General features: G+C 37.7%; 1 protein-coding gene across 1 annotated transcript in view; it reads left to right on the top strand.

Annotated features, from left to right (window-relative positions):
* LOC100548128 (1-phosphatidylinositol 4,5-bisphosphate phosphodiesterase beta-1-like) overlaps positions 1 to 25302 on the top strand; it is a 383894-nt gene that overhangs the window by 76242 nt on the left and 282350 nt on the right.

Here is a 25302-nt window from a genome sequence, read left to right as displayed (position 1 = left end):
TGACTACAGAGTAGCAAATAATTAGCATGAATATCAGCATTCTGAAGGGCCCAAGAACAGTTCTGTGGTTTTAACTTGGTATGGAATTTACGTGGTTGAGTCCTGGCATACACAGAATACTCAGCTGGGTGCACTATGGCGATCTGTAAATTACACAACATGATTTAAAGCTCAGCTTCACAAAAACAGGATAAATTGTTTTATGTGTATCAGGCCAGCTATGTGTTTAAGGACTCAATTATGTACTTACAAACTGAAATTTATTCTGAACTTTCACTCTGTTTTTGTTGATCAAGGTAATCGTATACTTTAATTTATTACCCAGTAGCTATGTGCATAATTCCCATTTGACATTCCATGTGACAGCTTGTTGAAATGGGCTCCAGACTGCAATTAGCACCATGTGATATGGTTAGGCCTCAGTGGCACCTCTTGTGAAATATTTATAAATATTGCCAATTGGATGCTTATTTATAACATGCTTATTTCTTTTTTATTACCTTGAGAGAAACAAGATTAGTAGGAGCAGATGATGCATCTTTAATCTGGCTAACTGATGAGACTTGCAGACAAGCTTTTGGACACAGACTCTTTCCCAGGTCTGTGAAAAATAGGCCTGATAATGCCAATTTGATCATCTGTTTATTCTGCTCACCAAGATTTGTGGCAATGATGGTTGCTGTTCTTTCCTTGAAGAAGACTCGCTGAAGACTACTTGTGAAGCTGGGCTAGTGGTCACATGAAATGAAGATCTAAAGATTACATAAAATTTCTGTTGCCCCTTCTCAAGCTCTGCTGGGATCTTTCTTCAGTGAATGGTGCTAGAAGCAGCTGCATTTTTGTGCCTCAATTGCATACAAGCACAAACTTGCTTCTTTTGGAGAGAGTGCACAGGAGAATCAGATTTCAAAATGGCTGCTAGAACCCTGACAAAGAAAGCTTTACTTAGCCTTGGTAGGCTCACTGCACGTTGCCGAATATGGGAATCCATTTCATACAAGATCAGGTGATTTCTTTGCCATGTTTCTGTTTACAGAAAAGTTTCAGGTAAAATTGCTAATATCACCTGTAGTTAGTGGAGTTGTTCAACTTTGTTTTGGATCTGGAGTGGAGTGTATGTTGCTGCAGTCCATTAACAGATTTCCTTATGGTGATGGTGTGATGCCATGTGGCTTTGAAGATCCTTAAAAATATTAGAGCTTATTCCTGCTTAACTCAGAGCATTGCTGATGCTTTTCCTGAGGTAAACAGACTTCATCATAAATAATTGTTCTATTTTTGACAGACTTCAGAAAATAGTGCGAAATTTTCATTTGTGCTTCTCTGAAAAATTTCAGAAGTTATTATCATGTAGTGTAGACTGCAGAGCATGGAGAATGTGAACAACCCCTTCATGTGGTTGTTAAATCAGACTGAGAGTTTGTATTTGCCTGGCACTTGGCTTCTCTAGGCGCTTGGTTGACGGCAAGCTGGCTGGAATTTCACTTGCATTAGGCACGGGCAATCTTTGCTTATTTAAAGGCAGGAAAAAGAAGCAACAGGTCATTTCAACTTCTCCTGCTAATGTGTTACAGTTGTCAGACACATATCTAACTCAGCTCTTGTGGTTTGTTTCATGACTTAACATAAAGGTAGAGTTTTAAGTCTTGATTTCAGAACTGCTGTTTTAACTCATCCCCTTGAAAGTTAGATTCTTCTCTTAACTCACAGCTCCATCTACTGTTGGTGCACTTTGTTATATTCAGTCTCCTCTGTCCATCTTCAGGTTTGTTTTTTTAAATTCATTCATGCAGCTAAAAACTGCTTTTTCCTCTAGTGCACTCTTTCTTTCTGGGGCCTCCTTTTGTCCTCATAGTCTTCCACAAGTCTCTTTGCCACTTTACTCTTTCCTGTGAGTGAGTACTGTACCATCATGACACATCTCTAACTAACAATTTTAGGTGTTAATTGAATCTATAAATTGGATCACTTAGGGTCAGAGACAAGACTGGTGCATGAGGAGACAGTGTTTCGTGCATTGTGCTTAACGTCTGTTGGAAAAAGCTTCTCAGCTGTTAACACATCTTTTTTTCTAGATTCTGATGTCATTTTCCTGTTCTTTTGTATTGATAAATGTCTTGATAGAATTCAGTCTTACTTCACTCATTCCAATTTGAAATGATTTCTCAGATTAGATTGCTACTTTGATATCATTTTCCCATTTGCTTCTTTTTCTGGCTTCTTGGACATCGAATACCAACTGCCCTTTTGTACTTTCAGGGCTCTTTACTGTGATTCCCTGTGGCCTTCACTTCTGCTCTGTTTCACTACATAATAAGATACATGCCTTCACTCCTGAACAGTCCAGATCCCAGTCCTTCTTTGCTTACTTTCTGCATTCTCAACTCAAGACCTCTTGCAGCAAAAGATGCTATCATAACATCTGGCAAGCTGCATCATTATCCTTCTTCAGTTCCTCATAGAAAGTCTTTCCTATAAACAAATCACTGTTTCAAGACAGTGACCAGTGTTACCAGTTTAGCTATGTATGCCTCTGGCAACTTCTCCCACGAGGTGATTAGGTTACGGAATATCTTTGGCTCTGTTCTGGTACAGTGCTACACAGAATAATGTGTAGCCTATGACTGCAATTCCAAGGTGGTGTGGAAATACAGATGATATCTTAATATGCTCTTTATAAATATTTTAGTTGCAAGAACTTGTGGGTGAAACCTGACTGTGGCAAGCAGGCTGGTTAGAAATATAGGAATGGATGTGCAGAAGGATCATGGTCTTCATTCTGTAATGCATTGCTTGTTCATGCTGTACTCAACTCTGCATTACTGAGGCTTGCACTTCTGTTGGGAAATCCTACCAACTTTGTTGCTCATCTAAGGAACGCATGAAACACAGACAATTAAAATCAGCTAGCATTTATTCTGGGAAGCTATAAATGTGACAGCACTGTTCAGCTGCTCCTTTGTGATGACTATTAATCATTCAAGATGCTTTATGAATGTTAAAAAAAAACTGTCCTGGCACAGTGCAGTGGAGAATGGCATACTTCATCCAGAACTTCCAGCACTACTAGCCATAACTTATCTTTTTCTATGCAAAGATAAATAGCAAAAATTTTCCCATGAGACATGTAAGTGTTGTAACTGAATCCTGTTCCTAAGGGTTTATCTTGATACTGTGCTTTTGTGGACTGTGTGGGGGAGTTTTTTTGCCATTAGTGAGATTTAGCAGATGACAGAATATTTTATACTGAACTTCTTTTTGTTTTATTGCTTCACAGAAGGAAGAGTTTCCCAGCACATCAGCCTAATTAGACCACTGTTTTTCCATCCAGTCCAGAACTACTTTGTAAGTTGTTTGAAAACTAGAAATTGAAAGATAGCAGAATTTGTAGAAGTGGTGCTATTGCCCCCTCGTTCTCCTCTTCCCCTTCTTCCATCTCTTTCTCCCCTCCCCCTCTGTCTCTGAGTTTAAGCTTTTGGTATATCAATCTCTTAATCTGCTATAGATTTATTGGTATATGACCTAGTTTCAATACATTACCCCATAATTACAAAACTGAAACTGATTAACTGTATGAGAGAACAAAGAGACTGTTACTTTGGGAGACAATTTCTAGGTTTTATTTGTTTCACAGTGATGCTGGCTCACAATATTTTATATTTTCAGCCTACTGTCTATTCTTATTTCTGTAGAAATATACAACTAACCTGATTGGGAGACAATTTTTTTCTTAAACTGCAAAGGAAAACAGTATACACTTTTTTTTTGTGGTGTCATTACAGCTGGAGTAACTTATGTAATGTGGAGAAACAAACGACTGACGTTGTTTGTCTGAGTCTGAGACAGTCTGAGAGCTGGCAGTGTCACTAAGACTTGGTAACCTGGTCCAATAACATAAGATATCCAAGACCCAAAAAAGACAATTTTTAAATTGAGGAGCCAGCTATAGTGGCAGCGACTGTCATATGGGATATGAGCTTCTGCTGCCCTATAATTGGTGGATTGGTAAATTTTGAGGCAGCTGATAGTATCATTATTTTCACAGAGAATTTTCTCAGTTTATGAAGAAGATGTCAGGTGTCATGGCCACATGGGGGACCAGCTTGTGAAGAAAAACTTCATGATGTAACAGAAACACAGATGTACGTTTCTGTACAGCAAAGTTGCCTAGGCAGCTAGTGGGATTCCAGATGCATTCCCAAATTGCAGCTGACCTTAAAAAAAACAGAAAACAAAAATAACAAAAAAAACCTGTACCATAGGTTTGGCACTTGCCTAGCTTTTGTTTGATTTATAGTAAGCTCAGTAATTCTCATGACAAAATCAAGCCAAGAAAAAAACGATTAGGGAGATGTTTCATCTAGTTCTTGCTCTCTTTAAATAGGGGACATCTCTGTGACTGAATTTTGAATTCTGTTATTGTGAATGAGTGTCATGTAATACTGGCAACAGATGAAGCTGCTGAGGTGCAAGGCATGCAGGCTAATAAAAAGTACTGGATCAGTGACCACCATTGAGAAAGACTTTTTCATGCTATCTTTCATTATGTAGGTCAACAACTGTCCAAGATTACAAGACCAATGGAATCCTTTACCTCCAGTCATAAGAGTTGACTGTAATTAGCATTACTTAATTTGTTACTACTTACCATGGCTATTGCAGCCTGCTCAGTTTAGGATGCATTGAGTATAGTGCCTAAACTTTTCACTCTAGAGAAGATGCTGCACAGTGAATGTTTTGGAATTCCCTCAGATTTGCTGTTGGAAATGTGACTATTCCTGCAGACCATTCCCTGTGATGCACTTGAGTATCTCACTCTTTAATGCATATCTGTCATGACAGCTCATTCTGATAGTTTCTAATTAATTTATTAAATATTCCTGGAGAAGTTAGGATGTTCACTGATAAACTGCCTAACAGTCACTGTAGAATGGCCAGCCTACTTAAATGCTCTGGTCTATTGGAGCAGTATCACTATGGGTTCTGGATTGCCAAAGCAAGTCTCAATGTGAGCACTGGAGAAAATTGGCATCTTTTCTTCTACCATCAGTACTGTGCAGAGAAGTCCATGCATTCCCAGCAATGAGGGGGGAAAAAAAAAGTAACTACTTGGTACAGTCGTTACTTTGACTTGCCTTTTTCATCCAAAAAAATGCTTCAGCTCTGGGCCAAACAACTCAGTACTCTCTGATCTCGTTTTCCCAGGACCATATTCTCTGTGGATATACCAAGTGGTATTGCTCTACTTTTTTTTCTCTTTGGCATAGCATTAGTCAAGTATCACTGTTAATGCCTAAACTGAATATGTTTGTGTTACTGTTAAAGTTTAAATCAGTGATTAGAATAGTTGAAAAAATGGATCTTTTTTCCTGGAAATACAGCTAGTGCTAGGCAGTACTCACTAATACAAGCTTCAGAAATTGTGGGTGGATGTTATTTTCCCAAGGGGTGAAATAGATGATAATAGCATGGCAGATGACAAACAGCAACGTAAGTCTCTTTTGGAATTCAAATGAGTTAAAGAGAATACATGCTGTTCAGAAATCAAGTGGATAACAGTACTCGGCTGTGGTAGAACAGGGTCCAGGCTTAGTTCAGAAAACATTTGTATTGTTACTGAGCTGCAGGGTTTGTTTGGTGCATATGGATGCCTGTGTGCGTGTATCTTGTAAAATGAAAATGTGCCCCTAATGATTTAAACTTTCAAATACCAAACATAATTAGGTTATATTTGGGCTTACTTTTAAATTAAAGTGCTACTTGAGTATAAATAAGTATTTATCTAAAAGTAAACAAAACAAGCTGTAGCATCTGAGTCCAATGCTAAATCTCTAACATGGTTCTGTGGCCTATGAAGGTTCATCTTAATGAACTACATTTACATTCTGTATAAAGCTGTACGGTTGTCCTTGCTGGCTTTGAATATTTTGTGTGTCAGGAGCCTGAATGAACCTTTCTCAGAATCAGATAGGGTTTTTTTTAACAGCAAGACTAAAAGTGTGAAAACCTGCATGTGAGATCCTCACAATACAGCAGATATTAGTTGATTTTATTTAGCTGCACAAGAGCACACAGTGGCTGAGATCTGTTTAGTGCAGCAATTTGCTGATAATATTGGGAAAGAGGGCTTGTATGCAATAAGCATTTTTAAAATACGGAGTTTAAAACTCATTCCAGCTGTTCCTTTGTCTCATCCTTCTTGCTTCTTCAAGTGGCGTGGTGGCTTTACAATTAACAAACTCCTTGCTTTGAATATACCCTTGGTGCTTCAGTGTGAGTTGCCTAGCAGTGTCTCTCTGCTGATACAGCTGGAGCCTAGGAAGGATATGTATGTCACCTTTCTGTCAAAGGTTACCGCTGTTGGTTCTTAATCTCCTTAATAAATGCTTAGAAGTTCAGTAGTCTTTTGTGAATTTCTTTTTCTCCCTGCAATTTCTCTTTTTACAGTTTATTATTCAGAGTCCAGAATGAGGCATTTTATTGTGGTCAGGATGAATAACAAAAGGAACAAAAGCATGCAATTTGTAACAAAAGCTTGAGTACTCCCTTTGTGAAATTTAACATCAGTTGCTACAAAACAAACAAACAAAAAAAAAAACAACACACCTTGCCTTTTTCTTTCTGTTTATCAAGTATATCATACCTTGATGTTCTCTGCAATTGGCAATGTTTTGTATTCTGCTTGCTGAGCTGGTGAAGTCTAAATGTTTCATAAAAGCCTCCTGGGGAGAAGAAAACAAGCAGTTTCTCCTTCATGCTGCAGGGATATTAAGGCCTCATAACTTCTTACTGTCAGAGGTGGGAGCCAGGGAAAAGGAAGGTGGGCCAGTTTTGCAGAATTAGGCAAAAGAAGAAAAAATGCAAGCAAACCACAAGCAGCAATTTATTGCTATAGTTTTAATCTAATTTACTGAGTCATTCTTTTGGCTGGAAATTTTTTCATTCTCATGTTTCACAGTGGTTTGATGGTTTTTAAACCATCATAAAAATGAAGTGAAGCGTGGTGGAAAAGATACAGGAAAAGATGTAGGCTGCAGTCCCACTGCCCTCCCTCCTTGGGTACCTGTGTCTGGGTTGTAAGGGTGGAAATTTAGTCCAAACTAGCAAATTAGATAGTTAGCATGGTTTCATGTTATTTAGAGCTTGTTTGTGTGATTGTAATAAATTGATAATACACACTTGTGGAAAAAAGGCCCACCAAGGAAACCGTTTAAGAAAGAATATTGCCTGTGGCTCAAGGCCTCTGAGCACTAAACAGCAGAAGAAAATTCTAAGAAAAATGTGGTTACATGATTGGTCTGATCACATCTTCTCCCCGCTAGGTATTAGCTCATAGTGGTAAAATCTTTATAAAGTCTTGTATGGTGGTTGTATTATTGGATGGATACTTCTTTAATAGTTAAACTCAGTGGTTCATTGATGCTTCTCCTCTTCTCCAGGCAAAAATAAAAAATGTAGAGGTGACATCCCTAGCAGGTGTAAGATACCGCATACACCAAATTGCAGGGAACTCTCAGAGGGAGCAAAAAGTATTACTGTACTGCATGTGTTTTCCTCTCCTCTCATGTTGGATAAGCTCTGTTTGTTGCCATCCTGTGAACTCCATCCCTGTAATCAGTAGTGAGCACAAGAACAGGAGTATTTGGTCCCTTAATAGTGGGGAAAAAGCTATGAGCTGGCTGTGCGCCCTGAAGATGCATGCTTGTAAAACTGGCGTTGTTCAGTCCTTAGGTATTTATAAAATCACTTCTGCCCTAACACTTCAGTAATAGAAATACTACCATGCAGGTGCCCTGTGGTTTCTTCTTTATAGTTGGAGAAAGGGTTAAGTTAGAGAGCATGTGGACACTCAGTTAATGGCTGAAGATCCTTGTCTGGCAACATCTTAACGTCTGGTTTGGGTTGGAAGGGACCTTTAAGATGATCTAGTTCCAAGTCCCTTCTGTAGGCAGGGACAGCTCCCTCTAGACCAGGTTGCTCACAGCCCCACATGGCCTGGCTGTGAACATCTCCAGGGAGGGAGCATCGACAGCCTCCGGGCAACCTGTTCCAATCAAGTGAATCCATCTAACAACCCTATGCATTCTGCTCAGGGCTTGTTTGATACTAACTGAAAGTTTAATGTGGGCAAGTGCTAGCAATGATTATACACCATTCAAAGATCTGGGATTAAGGCCTCCATAATCTGTCAGATTGCTTTCATATAAAACAGCAGTAATCCTATTGAGGGTGATGCTTTTAATTGCTTACAAATTGATGCGGACCTGTCTATTCAGAGTGAGTCTCTAGCATCTTATTTAGCTGGTTGGCAGGACAAGGGGAAATGGTTTTAAGTTGAGGAAGGGAAGATTGGATGTCAGGGGGAAGTTCTTTACAGAGAGTGGTGAGGTTCTGGAACAGGAACCCGTCCCTAGAGGTGTTCAAGGCCAGATTGGATGGGGCCCTGAGCAGTCTGGTCTATTATTAAATGGGGAGGTTGGTATGTGGCAGGGGGGTTGGAGATTCATGATCCTTGAGGATCATGAACCTTGAGGTCCCTTCCAACCCTGGCCATTCTGTGATTCTGCTTGCTTATTAACAAATGAACTTGTGAGTTCTGAAATTTAAAACACAAATGTTAAATTAAAGGTATCAGTATGACTATTGAGTTCAGCTACTTCTGTCTAGCGCACATTTCCAGGTTTCTGAGATAAAAAGAAAAAAAGCAAACAAAACAAACAAACAACCCTAAGCATGCACGGACTTGATAGACTACCTTGGATGTTATTACCAAACAGTGGTGTTACCTGAGCTAGCAAGCCTATTAACAACTTGGTCATGAGATATTTCTCTTTTACTGTATTGCTATAGTATCTGAAAATCAGCAATATAAGAGAACCCTATGACTTCATTAGGTTTGAAAGTAGACATATACACTGCCTAGAACTGAAATAAACTGTGACTGGAGAAGCATTTGTAAGAGTTAAAGTTGGGAAGGTCAGATCTAAGGAATTAAGGGTGTGGTTTTCTGAAAGTGTTTAATTACTTGCAGCTTTAAGTGGGGGGAAGCTCATTTTAGGAATGAATCCTGTAATTCTTTGCATGCTTCTTTGCATTCATAACTGAGAATGAAACAAATAGAAATATACCACTTTGGGTTTTTTTTGTTTGTTTTCTTTTGCTGGTCTTTTTTTTTTCCACACCTCACAGAAATGTTTTATGGTGATGTATATTTTGTTATCACTGGAAATTCAGAAGAATGATTTATTTGCATTCAAGAAAGTAAACTTTAGTGCAGTATGACACTTGCAACTATCCAAGACTCAAATCTCTTTTTAAAGATTGTTTTTTATATTTTGGTCTATAATAATTTTGGTTATTTCAGTGTAACATACACTGCCTGTAAACATACAAATACATGGTTTCTTCGTAGAACAAAATTATATGACTTCTTGCCAAGAAAACAGTTTTCCTGGCTGTTTTCCTGCATGTGTCTTGGTCTGTCCATTTAACTCAGCACAAAACACATTTGCAGAGGATCTGTTTGCTAGGTAAAAAATCAGAGTAACTGCCTTGACCCCGTGCTGGGAATATTAGTCATGGAGGCTGGCTGTGTTTGCGAAGAGAAGGAGGGAAAAAAGACATGACCCATTTGATTGCACTCCATTTAAATGAGGCAGATCCCTGACGATCCCCCCAAGTAAATAAAAACACTAATAAATATTTTTAGAAAGATCTCTTTGCTCTACCCTGCTCTCTGCTTATAACAGGGTAATGCTTTGCATATATATAATAGATTTTCAGGAGTCTGGTCTCCCAGTTTTTATCATCTTCTAACCTTCAATGCAGACTCATCTTTGTTGGTTTTTATTTTGTTTGATTTTTTCAGTGTGCGTTGTACTTTACAAGTAACTCTGAATCTTGTCTTGGCCTCAATTGGAAAAATGGTTCAACTTTTGTGTGCTATGATTGTTAGTAATGAAAGCTTTATTTCATAGTGGCAACGGGAATTGTAACTCTTCAACTGTGCTCAGTGGTGAAAATGTACAGCCAAAAAATGAGATATAAGATCTTTTGTTGGACTACTTCTGTGTTCTGAGATGACAGAGCCTATTTCAGTCCATCAGTCATTCTAAGGTTTCCATGGAGTTTAGCGATGTCAGAGAAGAGCAAGACCTGAGTGCAGTTTGCTAAACGGCAAGGCTGTATTATATTATAGTGGAGAAGTGTTGTCTTTTTGCATTTTTATAAACTTATGGACAAATAAAGCACATTTTCTTGATGGATTGCAATTTGGTTTTGATTTCTGTTGACCCTCAGCTGAAGTAATAATTCTAAAATGTGCTTGTTTTCCTTCAGATCACCTCAGTGCGGTGTGTGATGATTTCAGACTCTGAGATTGTACCATCTTCTATACCATCTATTTTAGCTTTCATTGCTGTTTTCTTTGTGTACAATATTTTGTTTATTATCATATTAACTTACTGAACTGCAGCCATTTTCTGCCTGCACTGAGTTACCTTGTCCTAAGCATAATGTTTAGGTTTCTCTGTGAGTATATTGGCAACTTAGAGGCATCAAAATTAGGAGTAGTTACAGCTTTGAGTTGTCTGACATTTTGGAGCTGCCATGGAAGGTAGTAGAAATAAGAGGAGGAGAAATGGCACAGTGAGAAACTACAAAAGTTGTAAGTCTAGTACAGGCATAATTAAAAGCTAACATTTGACCCTTTGATCCTCTTAGAATTTAAAAACTTTTACAATTACCTTCAGTTTTATAAAAAATAATCTCTGCTCTGGAGAGATTATTGGCAAGGAACTGTGTGTTGTAATCAATAGCACAGCATTTTCTTATGGGGAACTTGCAAAGGGATGGGGGAGGAATTAGAAGGTCTCAAGTTAGCTTGGATCTGCTGAAATTGTGTAGGCTTTTAACAGGTCCTGAATGGGAAACAGGCCCTGCAAGCCGTGTTGATTCCGTGTTATATCCTAGCCATTCCAGTGTCTTTGCTGTGCATTATTTTAGGGGTTCTTGTAAAGTTAAGGTTGTAAAAAGTAAAAGTCAGCAGGCATTACTTAAATTTGGCCAGTTTTATTATATTTGAGAAGAGTCAAAGAATCATAGAATGGTTCGGGTTGGAAGGGGACCTCAAAGATCGTCTAGTTCCAACTCTCTGCTATAGGCAGTTACCAACCTCTAGATGAATCACTAGATCAGGTTCCCCAGGTCCCCATTCAACCTGGCTTTGTATAACTCCAGAAAAAGGGCATCTGCAACTACTCTGGGCAGCCAGTCCCTCACTACCCTCTCTGTGGAAAAAATTTATCCTGACATCTAAACTGAGTCTCCTCTCTTAGTTTAAAACCCTTTCCTGTCTTATCACTGTTCACTCATGTAAAAACTTGATTTCCCTCCTGCTTATAATCTATCTCCCTTTCAGTTCTGGGAGGCTGAGGTGGGATTTCCCTGGAGCCTTCTCTTCTCCAGACTGAACAAGCCAAGCTCCATCAGACCGTCTTTGTAGGAGAGGTGCTCCAGCCCTCTGACTGACCCTCCTCTGGACCCTCTCAAGAAGCTCCATGTGTTTCCTGACTTGAGAGCCCCAGGCCTGGATGCAGTACTTTATATGGGGCCTCACAAGGACAAAGCAGAGGTGAACAATCACCTCCTTCTCCTCAATGGCCACTTTTGGTGCAGCGCACGATAATGCTGGCCTTCCAGGCTGCAAGTGCACGCTACTGGCTTGTGCTAAGCACTCCTGGTAGAAGAAAAAGTAAATCTTTCTCAAAAAGGCTACTTTCAAGAAGCTCTTCTCCCAGTCTGTACGCATATCTGGGATTGCTTTGTTGAATCTCATTAGGTATATACCTTTCGGATTTGTCAGGGTTGCCAGAAAGTGGGGAAGATAGAAGTCTTAAGAGCAGATTAAGATTTTATGCTCAAGATGGATTCAGTTATATTACTAGGCCGCTTGCTGCTTTTAGACAGTGTTGTCTATAAAAAGGTACTTGTGCATATGTGCACACATACTGAGGCGTGATCAGAATAATGGTTATTATGGTAAACAGTGTCAAGTCTCTGCTTTGCCTGTTTGTCTTAGAAGACAAAATGCTAAAACAATCTGTTCTTGAACATACATTGCACTTCAATCAGAATACCTGGGTCTTGTTTCTTAACTTTAGTTGTAACAAAAACGTATTCTATGTAGAGGAGAAGCAGCAAATTATGTAAACTTATTTTTACGACTATACAGATTGGCAAAATATACTTATTTTTTAAAGGATTTATTTCTTGGAAAGCAAAATGACCTCTGAGCTCAGATCCTTTTTATGTCTGAGTTCAGCAGAAAAGGAATTTCTTGCCTTCCTCCACCCAGGCCAGTTTCTAAATTCCTGAAAGGCAAAGCTTACACAGCAGGAGAATGATCTGCTCTCATACAGACCAACTGACAGCTCCTCCTGAAAGATCAGGACCTGTTAATACATTCCACATGTTCTCTGTCCCAGTTTTTCAAATCGATTATTTTGAAAAGCTAAGTAAGCCTATCTTTATTTTGCAGGAAATGTTTGGTGCCATTAGGCGGCAATGCTGTTGAAAAGAACAAAGCTGGAATAGCTTTTGATAATGTCTACTGAGAAGCGGCTATTTGCTGTGCAAGTGATATGAACCAGCACTGTTTGTTCTCACTGGGTGCTGAGCACTTGGAAATTCAGGCACTTCACTCATGAACCTAAAAATGAGTGAAATTCTCTTAAAATCTTAAGTTTTGATCAACTTTGAAAATCTGACCCCAATTGTGTAGTGTGAATATGTGCTATATGGCTGTTGTACAGTAATGCAGTTGTATCTAGCCGTTACTGTTTATTACTTGACCTGAAAAAGGGAAAAACCTCTTCTGAGATAAAACTCTATGAAGCAGTATTGTGTTTTTGTGGGCCTGGTCACAGTGGGTTCGTGAGTTTAATACTTAGAATGCAGGAGCTAGCACAGTGTGGGATGTGAAACCTGGGTGAAGCAGCTACAGACTGTAGTCTTATTTCCTGTGAGAGGTTAAGATTTAATGAAATGTTCTGTAATCCGTAGCAGTGTTGAAGCATGCTTGTGCTTGGTAAATGGATGGAAGAAATGTGGAGTTGAGAAAAGTTGTGGAGACTGTTTTCAAGTACATTCCTTCAGGAGAATAATTTTTCACTTCTACTGAGTCATGCAGATGGTTGCATAATTGATTGACATTTTATATGCAAGTGTCCTCCAATCCATCTGCATTCCCTCCCTTCACACGTTGCCTTTTCACTCAGTTCTGTTACTGGTATACCATGTTTGGCAATGTTTTGGTATGCTGAATTTACGTGACCAAATGCAAAGTTTATTTATTCAAATATAATGTCATGGCCCAACAAACACAGATAGGAATCCCTAAGCTTGCAGCTCAGCATAGTATCTCTTTAAATCTCTCTGCTTTTCAATAGTTTGGAGAGGACTAGTCAGATATCTGTTTCCACCTCCTTGCCATTGCCTGAACAACCAGTTTTTGTCCTCTCTTTACCTTTTGTACCAGTGATTTTGTCCATGGCAGAGACTTGTGTAGAGACCTCCACTGGTAGGCTGTCCAGCATTGTGAAGCACCTCAATTGTATCACTGATACTATAAAGAAAAGAAAGAGGAGGGACCTTCCTTCCCCTCAGGCCAAACTGCCTAAATCAGGTGTGAGAGTTTTTATTGTTCTTTTCTTGGTGTGTGGTGTTGATACTTTTTTGGTTTTGTTTTTTAGGAACTAATTTCCTTCCTCTGGGAAGCGACAAAGAATTTGTGTGTAGGAACCCTGTCAAACTGATATTGGAAAGACAGATGCATAAACTAGAAAGGAACATCAGGCTTCAATCTGTAGCCATGTCATTGTTGGCTGGCAGAAGTTAGGAAGGGCTCTACGTGGGAATCAGACCTAGGATTTCTGGTGTTGGGTGTCTCACATGGGCAGTCCTCAATACAAGGATCAAAATTTCCCTTTAGAGGCATGAATGTTGTGCCCTTTGTGTCCAACATTTATATATGAAAGCAGACAATTTTAAGTGTGCACTGCAGATAGCTGCATAGCTGACTACTTATTTATCTTCAGCGTGTAGAGTTTTGCTGGCCCAGCCAACATGCAAGCATTTTTCTCCCACGCTCTTCGGCATTCTGTCCTTTTAGAACAGGACTGTAAGTTAATATTTCAGCTTTATTTTGTTAATTTTGCATGCCACTGTAATCAAATTTGTTTACTACATGGCTTTTCACTTCTATGATACCTGGTGTAGGGAACCTGCTTTGACAGGAGGGTTGGACTCGATGATCTCTGGAGGTCCCTTCCAACCCCTACGATTCTGTGATCAATAATTTGCTGAATGCAAGGTTTTCATATTACCTGCCATGAAAGTTACCTGTTATTTACATATTCTTAAGAAAAAAGTTACTATTCAGTAACAGCCGTGATGATACTTTGACACCTGCAGAATGAACAATCTCTGACTCTCACAGTTTGTACTCAGTAAAATGGTCAGTCATGTTAAGTCAGTGATGTCCATTTTTTCCATGGTAAATCCACTTGAATTTGACAGTTTAAGACTTCAAGATGCTGTTCCTTTTATCCTCAGTTGATTTTTGAATTTGAAATCTCTGAAAGTTTTGTATCAGTGAGCATGCTCTGTCCTCTATCCTCTTTGTGCTGCTGCTGAGGTTGGAAAATGATTACCTAATATTTCTGTTGTAGCATAAGCAGGGTTGCTTGGGGTGGCACGTGGCCTGCAGCTAAACTGGCAATTGAAACAAGATCTGACATGAATCTTTGTATGTCTTGCCTGTAAGATAAGCCTCCATGCATGGTATATTTTTAATGGCTCATGAATAGTCAAAGATGAGAGAGGGAGAGAAGAAATTGGAATAGTCAGAATTTGAAGGGCACAAGAAACTTGTATCTGAAGAAGAGACATAGTATGATGATAAAGGAAAAGAAGAAATGAGATGGGTATGAGAGTTTGTCAAGACAAAGAGATTTGAATTGCAGCAGTGAAACCAACTAATTCAGCTAGGTGGGAGGTCTTTGAAGAGCTGGAGGACATCTGAACACGATGACAGGCAGAAAATGGAGATATCTTGGGGAAGGTGCAAAGTGGGCAGCAAGGGTTATGTTATACACCTGCAGTTCGGGAATGTGAGAGGAAAGATGCTTTTCCTACTGCTGATGGATAGTAATTACTTTTTTATCATAGAAAGTCCCAGAAGTTAAGTCAGTACTTTCTTCTGTACCTCTGATATACTTGCTCGAGAGAATTACTTGCTTCATCTGCGCTGTGAAGTGTTGCTACAGATGTTGTTAGAAAAACCAGCAGAAGATTAACGGCAAAAAAAGCTCAAAGATAATCTGCATTTAGCTCCAACTTTGCTATTTCTGTTTCAGTACTTAAAATATGAGTTCCATGTCCAAAACCTTTTCTGTTTTTTCAGCTATTCTCAGTTAAAGAAACTGGATAAAATCTGTTAACTTCATCTCACTGTAATAACATTATCTATGAACATAATGCGAATAATTGCAAGCCTCAAAATCCACTAGAAATATGTTGGTTCTTTTGGTTCTTGTTTTCTTTTTTTACTTTCTGTTCCCTAACTTTTTGATGTATGTTTCTTTTAAATCCAAATGTATACTTACAGTTTTTTAAGTCTATGGGAAAACAGTGAAGAAAGCATGAGGGCCACATGAGGGAATTCCATATTTATTTTTGGCATTTATTTCCATGAAGAGGAGGCTTCTATTGACGCAGAACATTTCTTCCTTTATTTTTTTCCAACTTGCAAATGTTGTTGAAGCATTAAAAGTTAGTTCCTGGCTGTCAAGATTCCAGAACGAATGTTTGCATAGTAGAATGGATGTAATATTTGTGTAACTTTGAAAACAGCTTTTGGGCTGGTGTTTCATAAGCAGGATATGAAGCTGTATGAAGTATTATTTCTGAATTGCATGTTGCATATACAGAATTGATCAGCTTATAGACGGGTGATATACCACAGTTGTTGCAATGCCAAGTACAAGACACCAGCAATAGAAAAACAAAGGTGCACGCTGTTAAAGGTGTTATTTTATTCTATGTAAAATATTCTTCATTATAGCTAAGGACTTAGGTTTGACTTACCATGATTTTGCCTAGGGGACTTGGCACAAAACTGGAGAGTTAGAGCTTTGGAAGATAGTATGTTGAATATAGGAAAGGTAATAGTTGTATTTCAAATTAAAATCTTCACCTGCAGCATCTGGACGTCTGTGGAGACAGTAATTTACAACCTATGGAAAATTACTCCAAAATGATCATTTTAAAAACAAATTGGCAGAAGAGATGCCTTGGCTTCAACTTGACATTCTTTTAGAAGAAAATAACAAAGTAACAAATAAGCACTAAGAGATCCTTTGGATTGCAGGGCCATTTTTTTCTCCAGTTTGTAGTTAATTAGCAAAGTCAAGCAAGGTGGTGGAGTGCATTCAGAAGTGGTGTCCTTCTGAATGCAAACGTCAGAGAAGCAGATCTGTTCCAAGGTGAGTCCGCACAGTACTTACCAAGCCCTAGCTGCACCCAGGACTTGGCACATTAAATACTGCCCAGGAGGCTCGCTCTGTTTTGAGGACTGGTGGAGAAGTGAGAATCCTATTTCAGCAGATTCATCACACCTCTGATTTGGTGTGATGCCTGGTCCCTAGCACTGTAAGCTAGAAGCCCAGTGGCAGTGGCCCATAGATGCAGGTCTGTGTACAGTACGTGCTGCTGATTGCTTTCCTCCAGTTCTGCCTACAAGAGATGGCGTGCACTGTTGGGATGTAAATCATCCTGCATGAAAATGATGTTATATGAACATACAGTACTTGTTACCTAGTAATTCTGAATTACTGGGCTGTTACTGTTTCGTGTGAGTTAAGTAAAGAAGTCTGTGATATATTCAAGGACTATCACAGCATCCATAGAGGCTGCTTGTTACTCAGTAGCACCTGGAGGAGATCTCCTGACTGCTTTGGTGCTTTTCCTGGGCACAGTCCTGAAGATAGTTGGATAAACACAAGAACAGTGTTTATTTTTCGGCAGGGTATTTTGAATGATGGTCAGATTTGCTGCTTCTCTTGATCCAGATTTGCAGTCCACTTAAACGGGAGTCTGATTAGATTCTTTGTGAGAGAATGACACATTTAACTGTAGATGTAGCTATTTTCGGAAGTCTAGCCACCCATCCTTGTACAGCTAAAAGTGGTTTGTCCTGCCACAGACAGAAGGATGACAAGATATTTGAGCTAGCTAGCCAGTTAGGCCAGACTCTCTTGCTTCTTAAAGATTGTGTTGCTGGAATTCTTTTAAATACTGTTCTTCACACATTCATGCAAATTAGCTAATTACCAGCCTCTGCTCAGGCTTCCATGAGTGCTGAATAGTGGAACAGAATGATTTAATTTCCCTAACATATTCTCCTGGCACTTTTGCATACAGAATATGCCGCTCTAAAGTATCCCTTGATACTAGATCCTTGGCAGTACTCCAAAAGGAGTTCAAGTTTAAAGCCATTCAGCATAATTTTAGGTTTGGTAAACCTGAATTTGTCACCTTCCCTGCATCGTATAATTTTGCCATCTGCAATGTGGGCTTTCCTCTTCATCTTATGTAAGTGTTTAAATTGTGAATCAGTATAGTTGGCTCTGATTGTGCATCTGATATTCTCTTGGGAGAGCAATTAAACTGAGGTGATCATATGAATATCAATTTTTGCACATTCATTATGTTTTAAAAAATAACTGGAGTTCTCTGTCACTTCAGTAAATAGGTGTGATTTTTGTGATTTTCAGTTTTGAATGGTGCTTGTTTTGAAACACATGCCACTGTCAGGCAGTAGTAGTATGTGTTAATTTCCCATTGAAATTTCTTGAGGAGAGTTTGTATGCAAGTCAGATTGGCTGAGTGTAAATCATTTAAATCAGAACATTTTGGGATGTGTCCAGATTTAAGCTAAGGAAAAGGAATTGGGTCAAGGGGTTCTGTTTCTGTTGAGTAGTTGAATCCTAATCCTAGAAACATTTTTGGTATGTATTAACTTATTAATTTTACTACAGCTTCCAAATAAATACAAATATAGGAAAGCATGCCGTGAGCTTCGGACAGGCATGAGGGGTAGCATCAACACATTAATTGTAATAGGCCTTGCTAATCAAGAGGAAGTTGTAGATCAACTAATTAAATATTGTTGGTTGTCTGTCTGCCTTCTTATTACATACAGTGCTTCAATGACTGATATGCAAATTTTCAGAGCTAACACAATTTCAAATTGAGAGTATTGATTTTATGTTCCATAGCTGAACAATAGCAGTTTCTTGCAGTGAAACAGTAAACATAAGATAAAAGTATAAAAATATGTGTTATTCTATGTTCAGCAGATCAGTGTATTGCATTTGTTGTTGTTGTTGTTGTTGTTTTTTTTTTTTCCTAAACAGAGAGAGATGGTTGTGTCTTTCAAAAATCCCAGATTAAGGACCTATTTCAATTTATTTCAGCAGCATCAATCTTATAAATGCTGGTATAAACATTGTGAGAGAAACAAAATAAAACACAAATAGTAGCAATGTGAAATTGGTTGTAATCTGCATAGTTAACTCCTTAGAGATGTTTGTAGATCATAGTATTGCCGTTACGGTTGAACCTTACTAATCACATCTTTGTTCAGATGGAAATATCTATAGATCTGTCTCAAAAAGCCCATGTCTTACCATTCTTAATTCTTCGCATCCTTTTAAGGTAGGCTGAAGCTGGATTGAAAATTGTAGGTAAATCCCATGTAAGTATTATAACTTAGGTTAGCTGTGTGATAATAAGGACTGTATGGAAAAGTATACTTGGTCTGACTTTTTTTCTATTTCAAGCAGTTAAAAGCAGCAGTCTGACACTAAGCTAAGATTAAGTGTAATTTGCAGCTCCTAAAGAACTTTGTTCCAGTTCCTTATTCCTACAATAATTAATTTCTAGTGAGGCTAAAGATAAAAAGGAAAAGTATTTCAAAATAGTGTATTTATGTAGCAAAAACATCTAAAAGTTTTCTTTCAAACTTATAATGTCTTATTCTTTCAGCAAAATATTCCTAACCAGATCGCATAAACTGAGATAAGGCTTTTCAGGTTTATTCTATGCATTGGCTCAGTGTGTGCTGATATCTTATCTTAGCTGTCACAATGTGCATGGCTTCTCATTTCTGACAGAGCTTGTATATCTGAATTATCCTGATTATGGGTTGCACTAGAAATCAGTATTTTCAATTACAGGATGTGCTTGGGGGGAAAAAAAAAAAAGTCGCTTAAAATTTTGTGAACTTCCCATAACTCTTAAATTGTAAGTTTTACTTGCAAGTTTTTACTTGTTTTTAACTTGTAAGTTTTCAAAGAGCCTGAAGGGAACATGGCTTCTCTAGGCTTCATCAGAGAACTGACGGGTCCATTCCTAAAGCTAACGTGATGCCTGTGTGGGAGGGAGGGTTCTTTTTCTGTTCTCTTTTGTTTCCTGTTTGCTTTTGTTTATTTATTCATTTTATTTTTAATGTACCCCTTCTTTCCCATTACTTCTGAATGAATGCTTATGACTGGATTGGCGTGTTTCCTAATACATTGTGATTATGAGAGCCTATTAGGGATTTGTTGGAGTATAGTACACTGTGCTGGAGGACAAGTGAGTTGACACTGCTGGTGTCAAGAGAGTTGAAAGGGGAGGGGGAGAGAGAGAGAGAGAGAGAGAGAGATAGTATTGACTAGAGTATGATAGAAGAAGACAGGTTGATTAAACTGTGACTGTTTATCTTACAGACAAGGAGGTCTTCACATTCAGATCATCAGTTGGGTTTTTAATTTTAATTTAATTATCAGCTAGAAATACTGTTACTGTATCTTTTTCCAGTGCTACATTTTGTTTTTGACTTTGAGAATACTTTTGTGTGCTCTGGTATTGCTAAGGAACAATATCTATTGAGTAGTGCTAAGCATTTGCTAAGCAATCATTTTTGTCTCATCTTTTCTCTTATGTGTCTACAGTGTGGCTTTGTGAAGCACAGCACCAACAGTGCACGGCATCTAGTCAGAAACAGAAAATTATAATTTAGTGGAGTGTTTGTTTCAAATTTGTCATTCAAAAATGTATTTAGAAAATACCAGCCATTCTTAAGTAGATGTAGTCATTGGAAAATCATTAGCTATTATCTTGCAAGTACTTGTTTTGTCCTCGTTTTAGTTTTCTCTTCCCTAACCCTTGCTTCAAAATTGTTTGCTTCCCTGATGATCATGAGATGCAAAACTGCACTGATGCACTGGACGGCAACTCTATGCTCAATTTATTAGTGTCTATTACTGCCATTTGTGCAAACATAGTACATGGTAAAGCAAGTGATGACTACTCACTCTCTACCAGAGCAGATATTATCAGTATTATCTTGCCTGGGTCCTGAGACATTCTGTTAGCTGTATTGTGCTGTAGGTGTTTGAAATCTGTGCAAACTCAAACCTGTCCAGTTTTGGTGTCAACCTCTATACTGCACAGTAAGTCACAGATTGCCAGACTGACAGATATTCATTGTACTTTGGGACATTGCCAGTGGGATTTGGAGGGCTTTCCTCCAGATGGATGCACCGGTCTCCCATGGGAATGTTTTTGTCTTTGCCAGCCATCTGGAGATCTTGTAGGAAGATTTGATGAAGCTACCTGTCTTAAACTTTGCAAACAGTGAGTGTGCTGGGAGCTAACTCTATCATTAGTCATCCTTTATGTATAATTTTTTCAGTTGAGTAACTTTCAGACGACTCAGTCTCTGAAAACAATCATTGCAAAATTGATTATCTGTTAAGAATTGGCATTAAATATTCTGGAGGATTTTGCAAAGGGAAGAGAGAATATCTGTGTTCCATGGTGGATAGGGTAAGAACTAGGGAAGTCTTTAAAGTAAAGTTTATTTAATCAGGAAGAACTTTTTCAAATAAAAGACAGTGAAGTACTTGAATAGATTGCTTACAGAGCGTGAAGCCTTCAGAGCACTGGAGGTGTTTACACACATCTCAGTAGATGTGACTTCATCTTTCACATCTTCCAAGAGTGAAATTTGATTGACTGTTCCTGGAGAAATGCAGTGGATGACTTTTCTGAATCTCCTTCAGTTCAGAGACATAATGTTTTGTTTCATTCTTTGTTGACTTTTTCGTTGATTTTGTTTGTTTTGGGGTGTTCTTTTGTTTTGTTGTTGTTGTTACTGTTTTTTGGAAAAGATATTGTGATGAAAACTTTCATCTTAAAGACATTCAGAAGGTGTGTATTTCCTTTGTTTAATTCCTACAGAATTAGCTGGCTTTTGTTCTGGAAAAAAATTCAAATACATTCTGAAAATATATTTAATGGAGTTAAATACATTAACAAAAATAATGGTTGAATTTATTATGCAGTAACATTCAGAGATAAACAAAACTACTTGAAATCATATGTTTATTGATTTGTTATTAATAAGTGAATGATACATTAATACACAGGAACAGCTATATCTCTTTGGCCAAAACTCAGTTTTATAAATCCTTAAGAAACTATGCTTTTGGTGTAAAAACCTGAATGTGGTTCACTAGTAAAATATTGTGGTATCACAAAAGAGTCTCTCTACCTTGAATAACGCAAGTTTATCTATACAAAAATGCAAATTTATACATAAAAAAATCTTAAAGCTGTTAAGATACAGGCTATTTGGAATATTGTTGGAATTGCATCAGAAGTTAAAATCCTGATTATTTTGGATCTTTTAGTCACTAACTGTAGAATTTGGAGAAGCTTTATTCATTTTATTGAGAGAAGTAATATTTGAAATGAAGGTACCCAAAAGCTGAGATCTTCATCTAGCGATGGAAGCTGTACTAATTAGCTTTTTCAAAGCATGTAGAGGACAGAAGAGGTTTATGCTGATAAAAATAGTGTAAAAATGCAGCTAGTGTTCATTCTTCATAATTATAGCTCACCACTAGTCACATCTTGCAGCTGTGACACTTGCTTTGATGTGCCGCTCTACTAGTCATATTAACTGTAATCTGTCCTTTCACATCTGCCCAATGTGTCTGTATTGTTCTGTATATATTAAAGGATCACTGTAAATAGGAAATGGAGACCTGCTGCTTTTACTATGACTGAGGTCCTTTTTCCGAGGTATGACCATTCTGATAAATCACTCAGAGTATCTAATGAAGGTGCTTTGATATAGAAGGAATTGCAAAGCTGAGGAAAGTTTATCTTAAAAATTGATTCTTCTACAGCATTTAAATCTAAATATTTTGGAATATGTCTCCAAACATATTCAAAGCATAGAATAAGAATGAGTGAGAAACCTGGAAATTAACGTGCAAGTGTGGCAGATCCAATGTAATTACTTCATGAATTTTACTTTTGCATGAGTGTTAGGAATGACAGTTTTGCTAGCTGTGATTGAAAAGTACCAAAACAAAGTAGAAGCATGGTGCTTATTTCAAAGATGCATGGTCATGGAAGTCTGCTAGACATTTCTGAAGATATAGTTCTCAAAACTGATTGGGATGAATCCTATGATGACAAGAATCAAAAATGTATGCTTTATAGCTGGAAAAACTGTCCAGGCTGTCTTTGAAGAAATTTATGTTTATTGTGGTATTGTGGTATTCAGAAAATTGGCCTTAAATAAACTGGTAAAAAAAAATCACAGGAAAATTATTAACAAACATTTGTGTTTATTAGAGGAGTGGGCTGGGACATCCAGGTGAAATTCTCACCCTAGGAAAAAGACACATCACAGAGAAATATTCAGTACATTCAGGGGAATCGGGCTTTCAGGGACATAGCTCTGCTTCACTGGGCTTTTGGATGCATTCTTTCAAATGGTACCAAATTTGCAAGAGTGTTTAACATGTAGTAGCACGGGTGATGCTTTGCTAAAGTTTACAGAAGGGTGCGAGTTAGATGAGTCTCGGGGGCATTTCTGATCATTTTACTGAACAACTTGTTCAGTAAATATTCAACAACTTGTTGAATATTCCTGTATATTAAGTAACTGTACACATGTAAATAAGCAGATTGGTCCCACCTCTTTGTTCAGGTATGGGTACTTAACTTGTAAGCACAACTGCAGTAGTAGAAATGTCAGATTAAGTATTCTGGTAAAATTAGACCATCTCTGTATAAAATTAATACCATTCTGCATCCAGTGGATGATAAATAGATCATGCCTGTCTTCTGCCATTCATAGACGTGTTCCTGTCTCTGAAAGGTGTCTGTTTTCCTTGGAATCTTTCCTACCATCTGATTAACACTGCAGTAAATGGTCAAATTTATTACTGTACCAGAATATAAACTATAAATCTTGAAAACATTTAAACGGTATTTTTTTCTCCCTCTTTTACCTCATCTTCCTTTCCCTTTCCTTTTCATTCGGAAGGGAAAAATTCAATGTATTTATGATATGCTGAGACTATATACAATAAAAATATGGAACAATCCTTTTTTAATTTAAGATGATCTTTGATTAATCCTACTGCACGTAAACATTTTAATTTTAGGGGAATAATTAAGCATATGTCAGCATATAAACAAATATAAACAAATAAGATGAGCAAGCTATGAAAAAAGGTAACGTTTGTTTTAATATTTCTTGCAAAAACTCTTCAAATTCATCAGAGTTGTCCATTTTTTTCTTCAGCCTATTTTTTGTATTCTTTGTTTCTACCACTCACTGCCATTTTCTGTTCATCACACATCTATTTCAGTTATTTTCAATGAATGAAATAGGGCTTCTAAGTACAGATTTTGTCACTATGTATTGCTGTGAAGCAGGAGAATATTATATTACACAAGAGTAGAAAATGAAACAAATTAGCTTTAATTTTTCTACCCTTTCTAGGAGGTGTGCTAAACATGGCACTATGTAGAGAAGCAGTACTCATTTTGTGTACAGCACACAAGGATTTGTCATAAGAACAGAAATACCCCAAGTGAAATAAAGTTGTTACATGTGATCAACTTGATTCTTAAAAATATTATGTATTGCTTCTCATTGGTTGTTAACTAAACTACATTCTCTAATTTTGAATGTTTTTTTTTATTGTGTAAAATATAAGGAAACGTGATGATCAATATGGAACTGACCTCTAGCTAATAAAAGGAGTAGGTAGATTATGATGATAAAATGGACTGAATGTGTAATTGGTCCAAGACTGTAGTTATGTTATTAATTATTTTTAATTAAGTTTGTCCTGTTGTTGTCCACAGTATGCAGAAACCTTCCTTAAGCAATATCTCTGTGAGTTCATTCCATCAGTATTTCTCCCAGATCTTCTCTTTTGCTGCTTATTATACTTGATTAATATTGATTTTAGCAATGTCTATTACCGCTCTGTATTCTTTATTAGCGGTTATTTTTGTACCTTGTTAGGAAGAAAACAGACTATCAACTGTACAGGAAAACGCTCCATATGGATTGGGTTTAGATCAACTTAAATTCTAAGATCTTGTACATTTTGAGGTAACATTCTAGTGTACTACTATTAAACAAGCTGGACAGTGCAATTTAGCAAGTCTTGATAGTAAGGCATACATTCCTTTTCATTACGCAGGTGGGTCTGCCCTGGGGGGGAAATAATGTTAAATCAGATCATCTTGTTCTTCATCAAGTCATATGTCCATTTCCTTTTCAATCCCTTTAACAGCCCTACCGTAAATAAGTTTTCACTACATTAAAAGTGTACAAAAACCATTCTGAGTGGCATAGAATTAAGAGCTGTGCATTTATCACAACCAAACTGTATTGGCTAATCTTTATCTAGAGATTTCCCAGTTAGTGAATTTTGATACAGCATCAATCTGTCCTTCTGACTAGGTCTTGCTATATGTTTAAACCAACAAGCTGTCTTCTGTGAGATTCATTCTGTACTGCTCCCAAATGCTTGGCAAGCAACTTCTCTCCCTCTGCCTCCATGAGAGAATGACTGAAATACAGTTCTAATGATGCTTCAGATGGCTCATAGCGTGCAAAATGCCTCACAGTTCATTATACTGATGAGAAATGCCTGTAGCTTCAAACTCTTTATGCAGCCAGAGCTGCAAGAAACCCTGCAAACTGCTTGGGAATAACTGGAAAAAAAAATGAACTAAAATTTGTTTTTGCATTCATTTGTTTTTATTTCATCTTAATGATATTTCAGAGTTAATCAAGTCAGATTTCTAAAGTTTTTGTTTGCAACCATGTGGAAGATAGATGCAGAGATTCTTAATCATCTTGGTTTTTTTTTT

This window comes from Meleagris gallopavo, chromosome 2, assembly GCF_000146605.3.
Source record: "Meleagris gallopavo isolate NT-WF06-2002-E0010 breed Aviagen turkey brand Nicholas breeding stock chromosome 2, Turkey_5.1, whole genome shotgun sequence".
NCBI classification, from domain to species: Eukaryota; Metazoa; Chordata; class Aves; order Galliformes; family Phasianidae; genus Meleagris; species Meleagris gallopavo.
The sequence above is the reverse complement of the archived record's forward strand: the minus strand, read 5'-3'. Positions and strand labels throughout refer to the sequence as shown.